Source organism: Phalacrocorax aristotelis, chromosome 7, assembly GCF_949628215.1.
Source record: "Phalacrocorax aristotelis chromosome 7, bGulAri2.1, whole genome shotgun sequence".
Lineage (NCBI taxonomy): Eukaryota > Metazoa > Chordata > Aves > Suliformes > Phalacrocoracidae > Phalacrocorax > Phalacrocorax aristotelis.
In genome coordinates, this window is record NC_134282.1 from 50692868 (window position 1) to 50710113 (window position 17246).

At 40.7% G+C, this 17246-nt stretch overlaps 1 long non-coding RNA gene across 1 annotated transcript in view; it reads right to left on the minus strand.

The window, feature by feature from the left end:
* Positions 1-12437, minus strand: part of LOC142060440 (uncharacterized) — a 148947-nt gene extending 136510 nt beyond the window's left edge. Inside the window, exons 1-2 of the long non-coding RNA XR_012661749.1 lie at positions 12319-12437; positions 10755-10969 (exon numbers count right to left, since the gene is read on the minus strand). This is a non-coding gene — a long non-coding RNA (uncharacterized LOC142060440). The remainder of the gene's footprint in view (positions 1-10754; positions 10970-12318) is intronic.
* Between the last annotated feature and the right edge of the window lie 4809 nt (positions 12438-17246).

Below are 17246 nucleotides of genomic sequence, written 5' to 3' on the forward strand. Positions count from 1 at the left end.
CATCTTGACAGATCAGGAGCAAGCCCTTGGAAGTGAAAGGTGCCATAGGAGCATGAAGCATTTTCTTAAAACACAAATAAAAGACCCTGAGCACAAACAAACACTTGAAGCTCACAGCTGTGAATTCCCTTGCTACATAAAGCCATATATCAGCCATTCCTATGGTTGATGGGAGCAAGTCACTTGTTTGTTTCAAGACAACATATTATACATATTGCATACACTCTGTAAAACATCTGAAAGTAAATGCAATAACCATTAAAATAATCATTACCAGAGTAATATGCTCTGTACCCTTCTAGATCTCTTATGTGGCTGTTTTAACCTCTGGTCTTCAGAGCCCTGGGTGCCCATGGCTCCCTTCAAAATAGGTTTACAAAATCTAACATTTGAGGAAAAAAAAAAGCGAGAGAGCTGTCAAAAGGCTTAAATTCAAGAGTTCCTGTCCAAGAAGAAAGAGAGGGAGGAGGAGCTTGGCAAATTAAAAACTGAAAGTTTGAGAGGCTTGTAAAAGTGAGTAGACCAGCCTGCTACAACTCCATGGCAACAGTGTACAGTGTACAACCACTGCACACATTGAAAAGAAGGAAGGGTGGAAAACAGGTTCCCAGTCAAATAATATATATTTTTTCTGGTCGAAGAATTGATTGCAGCATATCTCCAACATCCCACATGATTCATACGACTGAACATCATTCCAAACTGCTCTGGCTGCACCAAAAACATCTCCAGAAAAATGAGATTTGCAACCCCAAGACCTAGCCCGCTTGACTACTCAACACTGCTTTCAAGCTTCCCATCTGGCAGCTGGAGAAACATCCTCTCTGTTGGATAACTGCAGACATATACTAAGGTTAATTTATTCAAAATAAGCCTAATAAGAAAGTAGAGGTTTATAAAGAAGCCATAGCCTCTTCCAGATTATTTGTTTTGCTCCTTTAAATTTTCCTCTGGCAAATATGAGGAATCATTAGGGGAAAATTTATAGAGGGAAGAAAAAATGTTTTGATGCAAGAAATAATTAGAATAATATCTTAAAAAGATAATCTAAAAGACCCTTATTCCTATGTCTTTGTTTTGTGTCTTACCCTCCACTCCCTGTTCTGCTCCCCTTATATAAAAAAGTGTTTAACACAGACTGTGAAAAGGGAATGGAAAAGAAATAAAAGAATCAGTATTCCTGGTGAATAATTTGGCTAGAGGAAAAAGACAGATACAGATCAGATTCTTTTGATATGTTAAAAGCATCCCAAAATGCCTACGCTCAGGATGCTTTTACACAAATTATCTTTCATCATAAAAGTACAAAATACATATAATGGACAGCTCATCTCTCTCCAATGAATATGTAGCCACTAGCTGATAAGATAATAGACTAAACGCTGACCTGTCATAGACTTGACAATCATAAAAGTAGAGTTTAAAAAGTTGGTTCTTACGTCTCAGGCATTTAATGGGCAGGCACTAAGACATGCTTCCAATCTTCAAACTCTTTTCAGACTATTCTGCCTTAATAAGCACAGGCATAACCCTCAGACTGGTTGTATTTGGAGAAAGACACTGTTTGTACATACACTTCTCCTACAATCTCAGTTCCCAGGAACTCCCTCCCACTTAACCTTAGAATGACTTTAGTGTCACGTAGTTGCTCTGAAAGAAACAGATTAAAAATCTTCTTAGAGAGTGCAGCAGCCCAATTTTTTTTATATATTCTAATCGCAAGAGGAACTTGAGGCATCAGTTGATGGATAGGCTCCCAATAAACAGTAATTATTGAATTATTGTTGCCGTGTGCAAACCAGCTGAACTGTTGAGAACAGAGCCTCACCACTGGTAACTTTTTTAGTGGTGGCCTTCTCTGAATCACCCTTGTCTCCCCGTGGGATCCATCTCTCCTCTCACCATGTGCCATGGTGCCCATGACAACCAAGCTTTTTTCCTGTGTCTCCTTCCCCAAGCACTTTCTTCCAAGGCAGGAAAGACAATGTATTATTGGCCTTAATAATTAATCTAACAGGCACCTTCATTCCTATACATGCAGCCTGTATCTGATAGCTTGCTTGGTCCTTCTCTTTTCTCAGTATCTCTCTTTGGAATCTGACAGCATTCCTGTAAGGATAGAAAATACTCCCTTCTGTAAACAATACAGCAGGTAAATTAATTTGAACTGGGCAGAACGCATTACAGATTGCTTTTATGTAGCTCACTGTCCTGTAAGATGTCACATTAGGATTGCCTGTTTATTGGAAAATATATTTCAAATCAACAGCCAGACTGAAAAGAAACAGCATGTGGTGCTCAGACTTCAGAACTGATGGGTCTGGGTTCTAGCTACACTCCTGCTACTAACCTGCTGTGGGATCTCTGAAAAGTCCCTGACCCTCACTATCATGATTTCAAAACCTGAAAACCAGGAAGATTAGCTAAAAAATGGTAAGTTATTAATGAGGTTCAAGCAGCAGCTTCATACAGATACTAGCACCTCTTCCTATTAAATTAATAGAAGGTCAGCTCTTTAAAGGAATTTAGGTGCTTATTTCCACTACAGAAGCTAAAAGTGCAGCAAAAGAAGTACAGTTGGCCACCTCCTGGGGGAACAGACCTGCATGTCTCAAGCCTTCTCTTTTTCTCCCTAGTTCACATCACAACTGCTTGTGTGGTACTTAACACTCATTTAAACCAATATTTATTAATTGACTTAGGCAATTACATAGTTACAGAAAAGCTTTTCATTCTTCCTTGGTGCTATGTAGACATAGCCACATAGCTCAGAGGAAAGAGCAACAGCTTTTAGATGGCAAAAATACAAACACTAACAGCATTCGGGGGTGAAGGCAGGCCACTGCACACAGGCACAGGTGTGCAGTGGTGGCTTCTGCCTCCCTAAGGAAGATTCACGAATGTGGCAGGTATCTCACTTTTATTTATCCTGGATATAGTTTTTCTTATTCTCCCACACTTAGAGCAGACTCTGGGCATCAACTGTTTTCGTTGATGGGGTCCAGAGAAGGGCCACCAAGATGATCAAAGGACTGGGAAGCTGCCATACGAGGATAGGCTGGGAGAACTGGGTTTATTCAGCCTTGAGAAAAGGAGGCTCAGAGGGGATCTCATCACCAGGTACCAGTACTTAAGGGGTAGCTACAAAGAAGATGGAGACTCCCTTTTTACACGGAGTCCCATGGAGAGGACGAGGGGGAACGGACACAAGTTGCTCTTGGGGAGATTCCAACTGGACACCAGAGGGAAATTTTTCACACTGAGGACAGTCACCATTGGAATAATCTCCCCAGGGAAGCGGTTGACTCGGCCACGTTGGACACCTTCAAGAGCCGCCTGGACAGGGTGCTGGGCTATCTTGTCTAGACTGTGCTCTTCCTAGAGAGGTTGGGCTAGATGATCCCTGAGGTCCCTTCCAACCTGCCATTCTGTGATTCTGTGAATCTGTGTGATTCTGTTTTGCAAAGTCAACTGAGCACTTGCGGTTTTTCCCTTCAGCAGGCTGTGATGAGAAAAGTTTGCTTTTTTAAAAAAAATCAAAGAATAAACAATAAGCAAAAGAAACAAAGCTTTAAAGAGCTTTTAAAAGGAAGGTTGTTGGTTTGGGTTTTTTTTTTTTTTTTAAAAAAAAAAGCAACCCCCTGAAACGGCGTTTATTTATTCTATTCAGTCTCCGGAACAGCTGCATCCTCATGAACAGCTTCAACCTCACTCTGCTTCTTTAGTTCTGCAATATTTGAAGACATTTCTTTTCTTGATCCAAATTAGTTTTGTTGATCGGCTTGAGAGAAGGGAAAAAACCCACACTTTGATAGTCTGACAGACTTAACATTTGACTCACTAATGTTCATGAAGCTCTAAAAAGAGAGGCTGAGGTACAGGCACAGCTTTGCCCAGGAGAATAGCTCCAGGAGAGTGTGTTAGCCCCTCGACCGCCTGCAGTACCACCTGAGTCCTTGGAAAAATAACCTGCATACAGACAGCGCTAGACAACCTTGGTGAGCAATACATATGCTGCCTTGAACAGAAAGAGGGTTCCTTTGGGCAGGAATCCAGGTGAGCCTCAGGATGAGCCAGTAGCAGCACAAGCAGGCTGGCACACATGCTGAGTGGCACTATGAGTGGTGAGACTGGTGGTACTTGTTGCAGTCGCCTACATACCCTGAGGTCTGTTTGCCCACGGCCTCTCAGTCATGAGGTACTCAATACAACAACAACAAATTATTTCTATTTATTGTACCCAGCGATTATCACAGTGTGACTCCAAAACTATCCCATTTGGATTAAGAAAAGTAAAACAGTAAAAACAGTATGTGATTCACTCAGGCAGTGTTAGGGACAAACACTCTGGGAGTGCAAAAACAATGTTTTAATTATTTTGTGGTGAATAATCAGAAAGCACAATATGCCTGAAATCACCTTTTAGTGGTCTTCTGGAATATAGAACCACCTCGTCAAGCTCAGGCTGACTGGGAGCCAGTTGAGAGCTTGCAGGATCACGCCACTGGCTTGTTAAGACACTTTCACAATAGGTTTTTTGATTTCGCTTCCACCAGCAGCCTCACGCTGAAAGGTTACACTTACAGTCAAAGAGAACCTATGAGTTCAATGCAACATGAGCCATTTCTTAGTAACAGAGGAAAAAGACAAAGATTTCCCCCCAGGACCAGTGGGGCATTATTCAACACAGAATCAGAATCTGAATACAGCATTAATAAGAGTATGAGGTACATTGGTCTATGTAATGTATGTATTACTATACATACAATTGTATGTGTACATATATATATGTAAGCTGGTGGGTTTGTGGGGCTCTGTGAAGCCCTAATATGAGAGAAAGAAAAAGGCAGACAAAGAGATGAAGCTGTGGCCTTCCTGTAGCTCTCTGGATACTCACCCTCAAGAGCCAGCTTGTTGAAAGGGCAGAGGATTTACTCAGTGTTGTGCAAGAAGTTAGTGTTGAGGCAGCGGGTGCCTCTGTATCACTGTGACTGTACATGATGCTGCTTATTCCTATCACACTGCTACGGCAGAGGCCACTTCCCTGGTGCTCTCCACTGCTCAGGGACATTATTCCAACAAGCCAATCTCTCTGGCTTAATCCAGCCTCTACAGATGAATTAATGTAATCCACAGGTTCCTACAACTGGAAATTATGAGAGGCAAAGTCCAGTCTAGAGATGCAGCACCTTTTTTTATGATGGTGCTAGACAGGCTGGATGTAGGCTCACCAGCGACTGTTAATCTGAAAGTTATTTAAAAAGATGATGGTCTACTGGTAGGTACTTTGGAATTCATTCTCTCCCTTTTTTCTGCCAGACCCTTGACTGCGTAACTTTCTAGAAGTGCTGAAATGCTGATCCTTCCCATTCGTTCATTTGTGCAGGGATAGGGATGGGTAACATGTGTGTTCTGCCACAGGGTTGATTATGGTGGCTTATGCATTACTGTACTGTCATGAGAGCAGGCTGATACTTTATGCTTCATACTGCATAACTCAACTATTGTCAATCATCAAATCCCCAAAATATAGCACAGTCCTGTAAGAAAAGGGAATTAAATGACATAATACATGGAATATGAGCAATGCTCAAGGAAGGATAAATAAAAGCCTAAGAGGCGCAATCTTTCACAGAGACCTGAAACCCACACTACGTAGCAACCCAAAGTGGTTACTCAGAGAAAGAACAGAAAAGCACATCAGGCCTAGAGTGATTCTTCTTCCACCTTCCAGCTTCTGGCAACCTGCCATTTAGGGATTTCCTGAGCCAGAGGTTGCATCTGTATCAGCGTGTTTAATAGCCCCTGCTGGACCTATTTTCCATGAATTTGTCTAATTGTTTCTTGAATCTATATCTGTCAGCAATAAGTTCCACAACTGAATTATGCAGTGTATGAAAAAGCACTTCTATTTGTTCTGGTCTGAAGTAGCTGCCTGAAAATTCCCTTCATTGCCCCTTTAGTCTTGTGTTATAACAGGGGATAGTAATTTCCAATTCACTTTTCCCAAGCCACTTGTGACTTTACACACACCTGTATTACTTGTCCCTCTTCCAAGCCGAACTGCCCTATTTAATTTAATCTCTTCTAGGAAAGCAATTTTATAACTCTGCTCATCCTTGTTGCCCTCCTCTGTACCTTCTCTTTTTCTATCATATCCTTTTTAAGAGAGGGTGATCAGGACCGTACACTTGGTCAAGACAGGGGCGGACCATAAGTTTGCAGGTTGCATAAGGCCATTTTCTATTCTGTTGTCTACTTCTCACTTAATCATGCCTAACATTGTATATTCCCCTTTGTTCTCTAGCTGCAGGCAGGTCACTTCTCTCTTGCCTGTTTATGCTGTAAGCTCTTCAGGGTGAAGCTGTTTTCTGATAATGAGTCTGTACAGGGCCTACTGCACAATGGGGGGCTACAAAACAGGCTTTCTGAGGTAGACACTGCTAACCAATTTTTATGCAGGTTGCCAGACAAACCTAAGTTAACTAACCCTACTGCTTGCTGGCGGTGACGTACAGGAAATGGTCACGCAGGCCACTACCTGTGGGTTAATCCCAAAACTACATTCTACATACAAATGAGAAGTAGGTAATACAAATGACATAAACCAGAGAGGCAATAGTAAACACTTCTGTTTTAGTAAACTGCTCAGCAATGCATGGAAAAAAATCCATTATGGGCTATTAATAATCACTCCGAAACTCCATTCCAACTCGGGAAAGCCTGAGCCCCTGCTGACTTATGCCAGGGGAATGCACCAGAGAATTAGTAAGAATCTCTGCTGTTGGCCACGGGTGCTAACAGATAAAGGAATAGATACATTTTTGTTTTCATTTACCGTGTTTGTCTTTATATTTTCAACCATATTAATTGCAGTTGCATCCCATAGAGCTGATTGCTTTGCAAACCCAGACGTGACGCAGTTCCTATCTGAATACATTTCATTCTAAGGAGGCACAAAAAGATCCAGGCTTTTGTGCATTCTGGCCAAGTACATTTCTTCTTTGCTATGGAATGGCGCTCGTCGGAGATATACTTCTCTTCCACTTCCTGACCAGCACACCCCAAGCACAGTGTCTTACGGTCAAGTCAAGAATCTTTGTGTGCCAAAACTCAACCCTTTACACCCAGCTGTTCTCATCTACTGCTTTCATTCCCAGCATTGTCTATCCTCCCCTACTCCTTATCTCCAGCATCCACAGACTCTGTATCTGTACTTTGGAGAACACTTGCAAAGAGAACTGAACTAATTTTTAGAACAGATTACCTAAAATGCATTGAATATCTGTGTGGACATACTTATTCAGAAATAAAGTAACCCTAATTCAATTTAACTTACTTCACTTCCAAAGTGAATTAAGGTAGATATAATTGAGGCTACTTAAATTCTGATTAAGAGTCTTGACATCTGCTGCAAGTGAAGCTATATTATCCACAGGGAGTTAATTCACCACCATAAGCGTGGAAACACAACCAACTGCATAGCAGGAACGCCAGAGAAAAAGGAAATCGTTAGTCCCTGAATTGCAATAATCACCGCAGTGTATTTATGCTAAATGCGTACTTAATTTGGGAGGCAACATTCTTGCATACCAAAAAGGGAAATAGACTCACCTTGCTTAGAAGAACAATCCTATAAAATTTTCCAGTTAAATTTTTATTTTGTAATAGGATTATAATTGTGTCAGAATTCCAGAGAAGTTGGTTAAGGAAAAAAAAGATAAAGTTTTATACAGTAAGTGCAACAGCAAGCAAATCTTCCTTGCTAACTCATGGCTGTGTGAGTGTCCATCTTTATGTGGGCAGAGCAGAAAATGTCTTAGAAAATTACCCCACTTTACACAATACATCATAGAAAACCCATGTGTGCCCTGCTGTGCTTTTCTTCTTCCTATCAATTTGTTGGTTAATACACTTGTTTTCACTTGATTGCAGAATCAGAGAAACCTCAAGCCCTTGCTGCCTTGATGCTGTACCTGTTTCAAGCCACGCTGATGAATAATTCTAGTGCTAAAAGACCTGTGGATGTCATTGAACAGCCTCATGGTTTCAGCTCTTGGTTCAAGGGTGCCATCCCTACACATGATAGAATTAATTCCTACACTGTTAGTGAAGACGTACACATGCATGAAAAGCTGTTTCTTCATTATCTGCTTTTACTATACATCAGGAGCTCTGATATTTAAAAAATCCAAATTTATTAAACTTTGCACATTATTCAGTTCATTCTATACCATTATTACGCCGATCTTTCGTGTACAGCAGCAGTTATTTACAACTGAACTCTGAATCTAAAACTTAAAAGTAATTTTCCAGCTTATCCTTCACTTCCCTGTTGACAGCCATAGCAAAAGCAGATTGCTTGGGCCGTTGGCCCAACCTGGGCTTAGGAGAAGCAGCAAGTGCCTGAATAAAGAGTACTGCTGCAAAGCAGCAAAAAGTGCCTGAGAGCAGAACCAGACAGTAGCAGCTGAAGGAATAGGTACCTCTGTTAGACTGTTACACAGCCTAATAATCTTCCCCAGCTCTCTCCACATCTCTGCAGCTATGTGAAGGCCTTGTGATGTTTGGCCAAGGCTTTAGTTGTCCAAGTCCTAATTCATGCTGTTGAAGGCCATGCATGTTTCTAGAGATAATGAAGAAGGAAAGCTGTGATCTTTCCCATGAAGAAATCTAAGACCTTTTCTGGACCAACCTCAAACATAGTAATGAAGGACTAAAGCTCTCTTTCTGTCATATATATGCATTTTTTTCTAACTTTGTCTTCTAAAACTTTACAAGGTTTGACATTTACTCCTTCCTGTACACCTCATTCCAACAGCTGCATCGTCAGTGGAAATTTCTCCATAGTCTCTAATATTAACACTGTACATGTGGAGAACTTCGAGTTTGACCAAGAAAATTGCTTATTTTCCCTTCCTTCTCCTAGATTTCAGTTGGTTAGAACTTTACTGCAGAATCAAGGGTAATTTCACAGGTTTTGTAAGAAATTTTTGGTAGAAATCTAAAAGCTTCTTGTCTTCCCTGCAGAATTTCTCCTCAGAAAGACACTCTAAAGATACCCTAAATAGTAACTCAAAGTTGCTATCTCAGCCTGATGAGATAAGATGTAGCAAGCTCTACACCACGTCTCCTTGTCTACCCCATAAAGACTGTGTCAAGGATATGACTCTGCCTGTGTACTACTCTCCTCTAAATATTCCCCAACACAGTTCAGCTTATTTCCAGATAGTACTGGAACCTTCAAACTTGTTAACTTGTTTTAACTACCTTTCACTAAAATCAGGGGTTTTTAATTTTTTTTAAAAAAAGGTGGATTTAAAAATTGCTGTTTGAAATAGAGATACAAAAAAGTTAACTAAAATGGTGAGAAAAAAATTCATGTCTGAAATCAAAACATTTCATTCTGAAAATTCCCTTAACAATCAAAGTCCACATTGACACCAAGTGAGAAGAGAGAAAAAGATGCTACTTGGTATTTCTGAGAAATTTATTCCTCTGAGAAAATGTTTGCTGATGCAGACGGGAGGAGAAAAAAAAAAAAAAACAGGAAAAAAAACCACACAAAAAATCCCAAAACCCGTAAAGAAGTGGGAAAGAATACTTAAGGGACATAAATATGTAAGGGATACAAGACCTTCCTACCTCATCCCCAGAACATTTCAGAGCAAGACTAATAATATGATTTTAATGATACCCATGTAGGAATCAGTTTTCTACCTGAAATTTCTTCCCTGACAAAGTGATCAAGGCCTCAGCCTCAGGTAACTCATAGAGAAATAATACGTGAGAAAAATATAATTTTAATGTCTTCTACCAAAAATGATGACCAGCTGTGCCCTCTATACTGGCGTTATTAGTTCATTACTTCCAGATAATGGGGAAGTAGCTTTGCTGTGTGGTCCTAAGTGAAGTAGACTGGAGTAGTGAGTTCAAAAATGACAGAAAAAAAGATTCCAAGAACTCAACTGAGAAGCTTACTGGAAAAGTGGGGCTGAAGATCTAAATGCAGGAGGTGGATGATTCAGTAATGAATGGAAGGCTCATTTTGACAGCTTGGGCTGCCATCCAAGCTAATTTGTTTCCAAGCCTTCAGTTTGCCAACTAAAGTGGCTGAGAAATAATAGGCCCCAAAAAAATATTTCTAAGGAAACACAATGCCCATTATCACTGAAGGAGAAAGAATCTGCACATTTCAAAGAGGAAAAAGAAATTTGAGATCTGCCAACTTTGGCCAGTTCCAAATGACACAGGAAGGAGCACTTACAATGCAGTGAAAGGAAAGAAGTAGAGTATTGTTAAATAAATTCAAAGTAAAAGTCATCATAAAAAATAGACACAATAAATAGAAGGATGTTTCACAGTGAGATGACTTTGTGGCTGAGCCCATGTAAGCAGCCTATGATAAAGGAAAGAGTCGGGCAAAAGAAAAATGAAAAAGACATCGGTAAAGAGTAGTAGTACATGATAAAATGAAAAATAATTAGGCAATCTTTATATTTGACTTGGTCATCATAGAATTTCATATAAACCAGTTTGGATATTTTATAAACATTAGAGACTTAAAAAACTCCCCCACACAAACACTTCGTAGCTCTCAATAAAGTCAACAACAGCAAGGAATGTCTTGTAATTGTCACCAGAGGTTACTCCTGGGCTTCCTTGTCCTTCCAGTCATGCAGTACCTGTATGATCTCAGCCTAGACACTTACAGCATATCTACATCGAGCACTGGGCAGAAATACCCAACTTACCAGTAAGGCCACATGGCACAGCACAGAGCTGTGTTGGTTATACACCTCAAGTTGGGAAACGGAAAAGCCATGTTCTGTCCATGGATCAGCCAGATGCAAACACCAGACCTGCTGAGCGGGAGCTGCCAGTCCCTGCATGAGGGTTGGAAATACATCCACAGCCACTCTCTGCCTTCACTCCTTGTTTGTTCATGTCCACTAAGATGACAGCTCACCTAGAAAACAGAAGAGAACCAGGAGATTTGATAACCATTTTCCAGAAAGTGAAAGGTTTTTTTAGAGTAGAGCAACCAGATGTTCCCTACTAGAAAAAGGAGTTAGCTTTAGGTGCAGTTAAGGAGAATAAGAGATTTTGAAGTGTTGAGAAACTCCTTCATGGCTACAACAAATACCTCTAGAGGTTGTATACTCTTTTTCACCACAGACTTTTATGAAGAGGCTAGATATGGCCAGCATATATATCAAAAGCTTTTTAAATTTTTTTTAATTTATGAGAACACATTAAAATTGTTATTATTTGTAAAAATATTTCCTTCTTATAATTTTTTTTCTTCCTAAGGGCACAAAATTCCAGTTTTCTGGAACGGTGGTATCCCATCTGCTTTAAGACCTGCTCAGCAGAATACTGAAGTCACCTGTTAGCCTTCAGCTTAGGTTTTCCTAACATCCAGCAGCTGCAAAACTCACTTTTCTCACATGCTACGCACTTGATCCTACAAACACCCTCTCTTTCTGCCAGCGTTGTGCACAAAAGCAAACTAACACTTTGCTAAGAAAAGACTTGACAGTCTTTTGCATGATACCATCTCTGTGATGCCCCAACAACACGGGAAATGGCTTTGTCAGCCTCCTAACCATCTTCCTGATTTGAAACCTCTTTTTTTTCTGTAAGGTATGTTCAGCCTGCATTTTTAAATGAATGAAGGAAGAATGAAACTACTGTAATTTACTAGACAGATTTCTAAGTTGAGTGGTTTTAGATGCACATTTCATGGTGGATGATATTGAGAACCACTCCTAATAGATTTATACAGGTGCCCACTACCTCCATCTCCACTGAGAAAGGAATCTGGCACTGAAGGTTATTTTTTCTATTTATAATACAATTGCACTACTGGGCTACTTAATTAAATGGGCACTCAAAGCTCACGTATTCCCTCAGGGTAAATCTAAATTGTAATGGGAAGGTATGACTGCAACTTATGCAGGCACACCAAGCTGAGCTTCTGCCTCATGAGTACCAATAGCAACAAAGCTATACGTGAGCAGGCTTCATTGCAGGCTGTGTCACTGCACGCATATTTACACAACTGTGTCACCACTGTGTTTTTTACAGCAGCTAGATTAAAACTAGCTACAGAAGAATCAGGGCCAGCACTGGACTCATTAAATATTTGAGAAGCTAAGATATGGAGTCCCTTCCCCTTCCAATCACCCAGTGAATTTCTACCTAACTTAATTTCAGAGCCTTGGTAACTGCCCCTGTTGCTTGCCCCTAAAGCCAAAAATATTTCCACGTGCTCATTTGCAGCAAACACAGTTTTAATAAGTATGCACATCATACCTTACAGTCTTTTCACATCCGTTTTTATGGGTGGTCACCTCTCCACAGCAGAGCCCAAGGGTTTATTCAGTACCTTGGAAATTGATTCTTCCTCATGAGAAGGTACTGGCTGGATGCCACTGAAACAGAAATAACCATGTTTCCAGAGGTGAGATTGTTTGTGTTAATTCAATAAGCTGCATCTTCACAATATTCTGTTATTGGAAATCCAAGTGTTTTAAGAAATTAACCTTTCAACAGAATTCTGACAAGGCAGGATGTTTTGCTGATAGATGAACAGTATCCTGACACACTTAAACAGATTAATATTTGTGAATTTTGACATAATTACTGATTTCCTCAACAGATTTAAAGTCTAAGTTTATCTTCATATTAATCCAATTTCATGCCTAGAACAGAGCAAGCACAACAGAATGTCTTTCGTAACCTTCTGATATCATTAATTATTGCTACATTGGGAGTTACAGCATGGAACAAACAGGTTTTTAAATGGAAATCATTTGTCTCTCAGCAGGGAGACTCAACAGTTTTATTTCCTTCAACACCAAGCTGCATTCAAGTAATCTTGTTTCATGGTGATCCTCCCTCGACAACCTGCAAGTCAATGGTGAAATCCCATCTATTTTGTCCCTGGATTGGTCAAATATGCTGCCCATAAGGGGAGGTGACTATTTCCTCTCCTAATTGTGGAGGAAGGGTTTTCTATACGTTAAGGCCACGCTTTCCCCAAGCTGTGGGCATTTGGTCAGGTTTCCTGGTGATTTTCCACAAAAGGAAATCCCCTAACTCATTAAAAAAAAAATAGATTAATTGACCGGTTCAGTAACAAGCTGCCCCAGGACCCAATAAACTTTACAAAGGGTACATTCCAATTACAACTGGGCTCAGCATGAACCTGATAAGTAAGCCAGCATAATCTTTCTTCAGCATTAAGATTTTTTTTCCTTTCCCCCCATTAATTTAACTCTTTCTCAGCACTTGCAGATTGACTAACTCCTTATTTTCCCTTTCCTTGTGAATGTTAACCCTACTGAACAACTCCCAGCAACATGATCTAACAGGTTCAATAAAACCAACCACTCGTCTACAGTGACTTTCTTGGCACTGCTGTGGCCTTGTAAGAAGGGTTAGCTACAGTGCTGCCTTTGACCACACTTTGCCTGGTGTCATAAAATGCATCCAGATCTCAGATCAAGACAGGAAAGGGGGAAAGTGATATTCTTGCAGCAGAAACATCTGGTGGAGCAGCTGGACCGCTTGCTAGCAGAGTACAGCTACAAGCCTGCCTTCACTGTGTGTGAGGATTGGGAGGGATACAGGGTCTTTTGGTAACAAGCATAAGCATAACAGCAGAAGAAGGAAGTAGAAGGCAGGCATCAAGTTAGGGAGACAAAACTAAAGGTTGCCAGCTACAAAATATTTGTGTTTTATATTCTCATATGTTAGTCCACCACAGCATTAGATGATACAGACACATAAGAAAGAGCATCCAAGACTCAAGTACTCTTGACCCTTCTGCACCCATCCCTGTTCTAAGGCACTGTCTAGAAAAGCCTGATGTTTGGTAACACGTACCTGTCAGCTGTGAGTAAGCCTGGTTAGCAAAAAAGAAGAGCTCCTAGTTTTAGGTCTTTGCAGCAGTTCCCCACCTGAGGCATCAAGCTGCATGCGGATACAGAAGACTGTGCACTTCAACCCTATATCCTCTTTGCCTGTGAGGAATATTGTGGAAGCTCAGGCTGAGAATGGGGCTGTCCTCAGGTGCAAAAGAAATCGTTTGACCACTCTGGCAGCATCTGGATATGGCTTAAACAATCATTAGGCATCTCCTCCAGAGACAGACACAGAGGTCGGTCAGGTGGAAGTCTCCCATGAACTGCATCTGCTCTGCAGAACCCCCAGCCTGACCCTGCTGCCACACAGCCTGGCTTGGGTACCAGACCAAACTGTTCCACCGGACTGAACACCACTGATGCAAGACAACCTTTATTCACAGCAGCTTATTTAGAAAACATTCAGCTATTAGCTGACTAGTCACGTAAAGCAAATTTACACACCTGCCTGATAACTACTGCAGCTTTTAACACATAAAAATGCACAGAAATTTGTACAGAAGACACTTAAACTGTTTGGACCTACATCCACTTCTGCTCAGGTTTAGAATATCATTTTCATACATTTATTATGCCTAGCCTGCACTGTTTTTCTTATAGGAACAAGAATAGCTGTAATTATTGTTGTCAATCAAAGTTTCTCTGAAGTTCTCAGCTTTACTGTTTCAATAACTCATTTCTACCAGTGGCAAATGTCTTCAACAAACACTAAAGCCTAATTTGCAGTTTGGTTCCCTTGTCATTTTCTGAGTCATCTTGGTGGAATGCTGTGAGGCAAGAGATTAGATTTAGGACTTTTTTTCATCTTCCCTTTCTTTACATCTGAGGGCTGTTAAGAAATTTGGTTTCAATAGCTCAGGCATATCCAAGGCGTACTGCAGGTACCGAAGGTGCAGTGAAATACAAAGTGTATTCTACTTCAGTACAAAGAGAATACCTGATAAACTGTTCCAAAGTCAGCCTTAGCACATGCAGGTGCAGCTGTTATCGGTTTCATTGGAATTACAGTTACTTACAACTGGTGCTGGATTTAGCCCCTTACAAGTAAACTCCTCAGCATCACGTAGGTCCCAATTGTGATTGCACACCCGTTGGTGTAAATCAGAAGTAATTCTGCCAATGATGTGTAAACCTCAAGGTAAACATCAGCCTCCCAAAATAGCTAAGATGCCAAAATTAAACATGATACAATGCTGATGGATTTATAAGTAACTGACGGCTCCCTCCTCAGATTCTTAATCAGGTGTCACTGAGAAGTGCTAATATAATTAGGGATGAGATATGGGTTAATAGGAAGAAAACATCATAACCTCACTCTTACAATAAAACAGACTGTACACTATACTTACCCGCAAACTGCACCATTCTTCTGGTAGCATGACATTTGCTAAAGCAAAAGCCTGTTGATAATTCTCTATAGTCCTATATAGCACTCTGCCATGGCTGCTCTTCAAAAGGCCATATTTATCCCCTGGGAAATATAGCTGTATTAATATGACATTTTGTCACAAATTAATCTTAAATAGGGGTAATATTTTTGACACTGAGTTGAAACTGGAACTAAAAGGCAGTTCAGGTGGTTAAAGTGGCAATATCCTGTAGCAGACTTATATTCCCTGAGATAATACTGTTACGGTGTAAGTACCAACGTACTGGGATGTACCAAGGGGGAGAACTGTGCAAGTCTTTCTTCATTTTAACAACAGACATACAGGATCATTGGCCTTCCACTCTTTTTTACTGCTGGTAGTATAGTAATGCCCACTGATCCCAAACATCACAGTCTATGGTGCCAGGTGCAGTATAGAATAACAAACCTTGTGCTTAGAAAAAGCAGCCAAGACAGATAATTAGCACCTCATCTACCATCATGATGGGCTGCACTGTAGAAAAGTACACAGACAGTTTAAAAAAGATTTTTTTTTAAACTAATTTCTCATTAAAGCGATTAAAAGTGGCCTGGTCTGGTTTTTAATTGACGTCCCATGGCACAAGTCAGTTGTGACGAAAGGGATTCTCTGTGATGTGCTCTCTTTCCTGCTGTGGAAGTTCCCAGGCTTTGTACGGCTCATCAATGCCAGGCTAATTAACACAATGTTATCTTGCCACCTACACCCATTTCCCAACTCATTTGCACCTAACTTCCACTATTACAGAAATCAGGGTAAATTCATAATACAGATTTCCACAGGAGCTGACCCTATTATACAAAAGATGCTGTTAACCTTTTCTATTCCATTCCTCCAAACTACATGTGGCTGATGGTCACCGAAGATGACTGGTGATTTGGTGCACCCAAATATTACCTTATGGGCACTTCAGTGTACGTCTCAGCTGTTCTTCACCAATTGCATGTCATTTGCCTTTAATGGGATCATTTTCATTAAGACTCATGTCTCCTCCCTGGCTGTTTAACTCAATTCCCTCCTGAACCTGAAGGCTGCAGCCAGAGGCCATCCAGAAATACTTGTGCTATATGAAAGGCTGAAATATCTACACTTCTGATTTGTTTAATATCTATCTTTGAGATGCGATGTGAAGCCTGCTGACCACTAGTGGTCATTAAAGATCCTATGGCACTTTTTGCAAGAGCAGAGGGTATTATTAACTCCAGGATCCTGGCCATATTCCAGTTTGGATAATTACATTCTACCGCACTAAAATTCCCCCTGCAGTTTCAGTTGAGGAACTTCTGTTCTCCACTTCCTCTTTCAACAACTGGAGCGAAGTGTCGCTTGCGCTGAATTGCCAACACGTTCCAGCCCAGAGCCTGGGTACGGGACTCAGCCCGTACGTACACACTCTGCAAAATGCTCTGGGACTCATTAGTAAGGAAGTGCACAATGTGAGACCTAGAAAACCATAAAAACATAGCTCTGACCTCAGCGATGCTGCAGGTTGATCAAAACGCTCACATGTTGCTGGATTTTCTTTCTGGTAAGTGCAATCAACGTGAAAGGTCTAGGTATCTATCAATGCTGCCCTGAAACTCCCCAGGCTGGACAAAGAGGGTTTGCTAGTGAACATTTTATCAACTGCTCAAGCAAGTGTAAGAATCAATCCAGCTGAGATCTAAAATTCAGGCCTTTCCATGCCTGAGCAATCACTCGGCTGTACTGAGTGTCCATGAGTTTTTAGGTAAAAAATGGATCTTCTGGAAATAGATAGTAAATACAAGCACCCCCAATTTCTGTATTGGAGAATACCATAAAATATTGATCTGAGGGGAGGGCAGGGAACCATGTTTCTTTCTCCAGCTGAGTGGCTTGCTCCTTCTAAGTACTATTAGCTAAGAATGAAATGCATCTGTAGCAA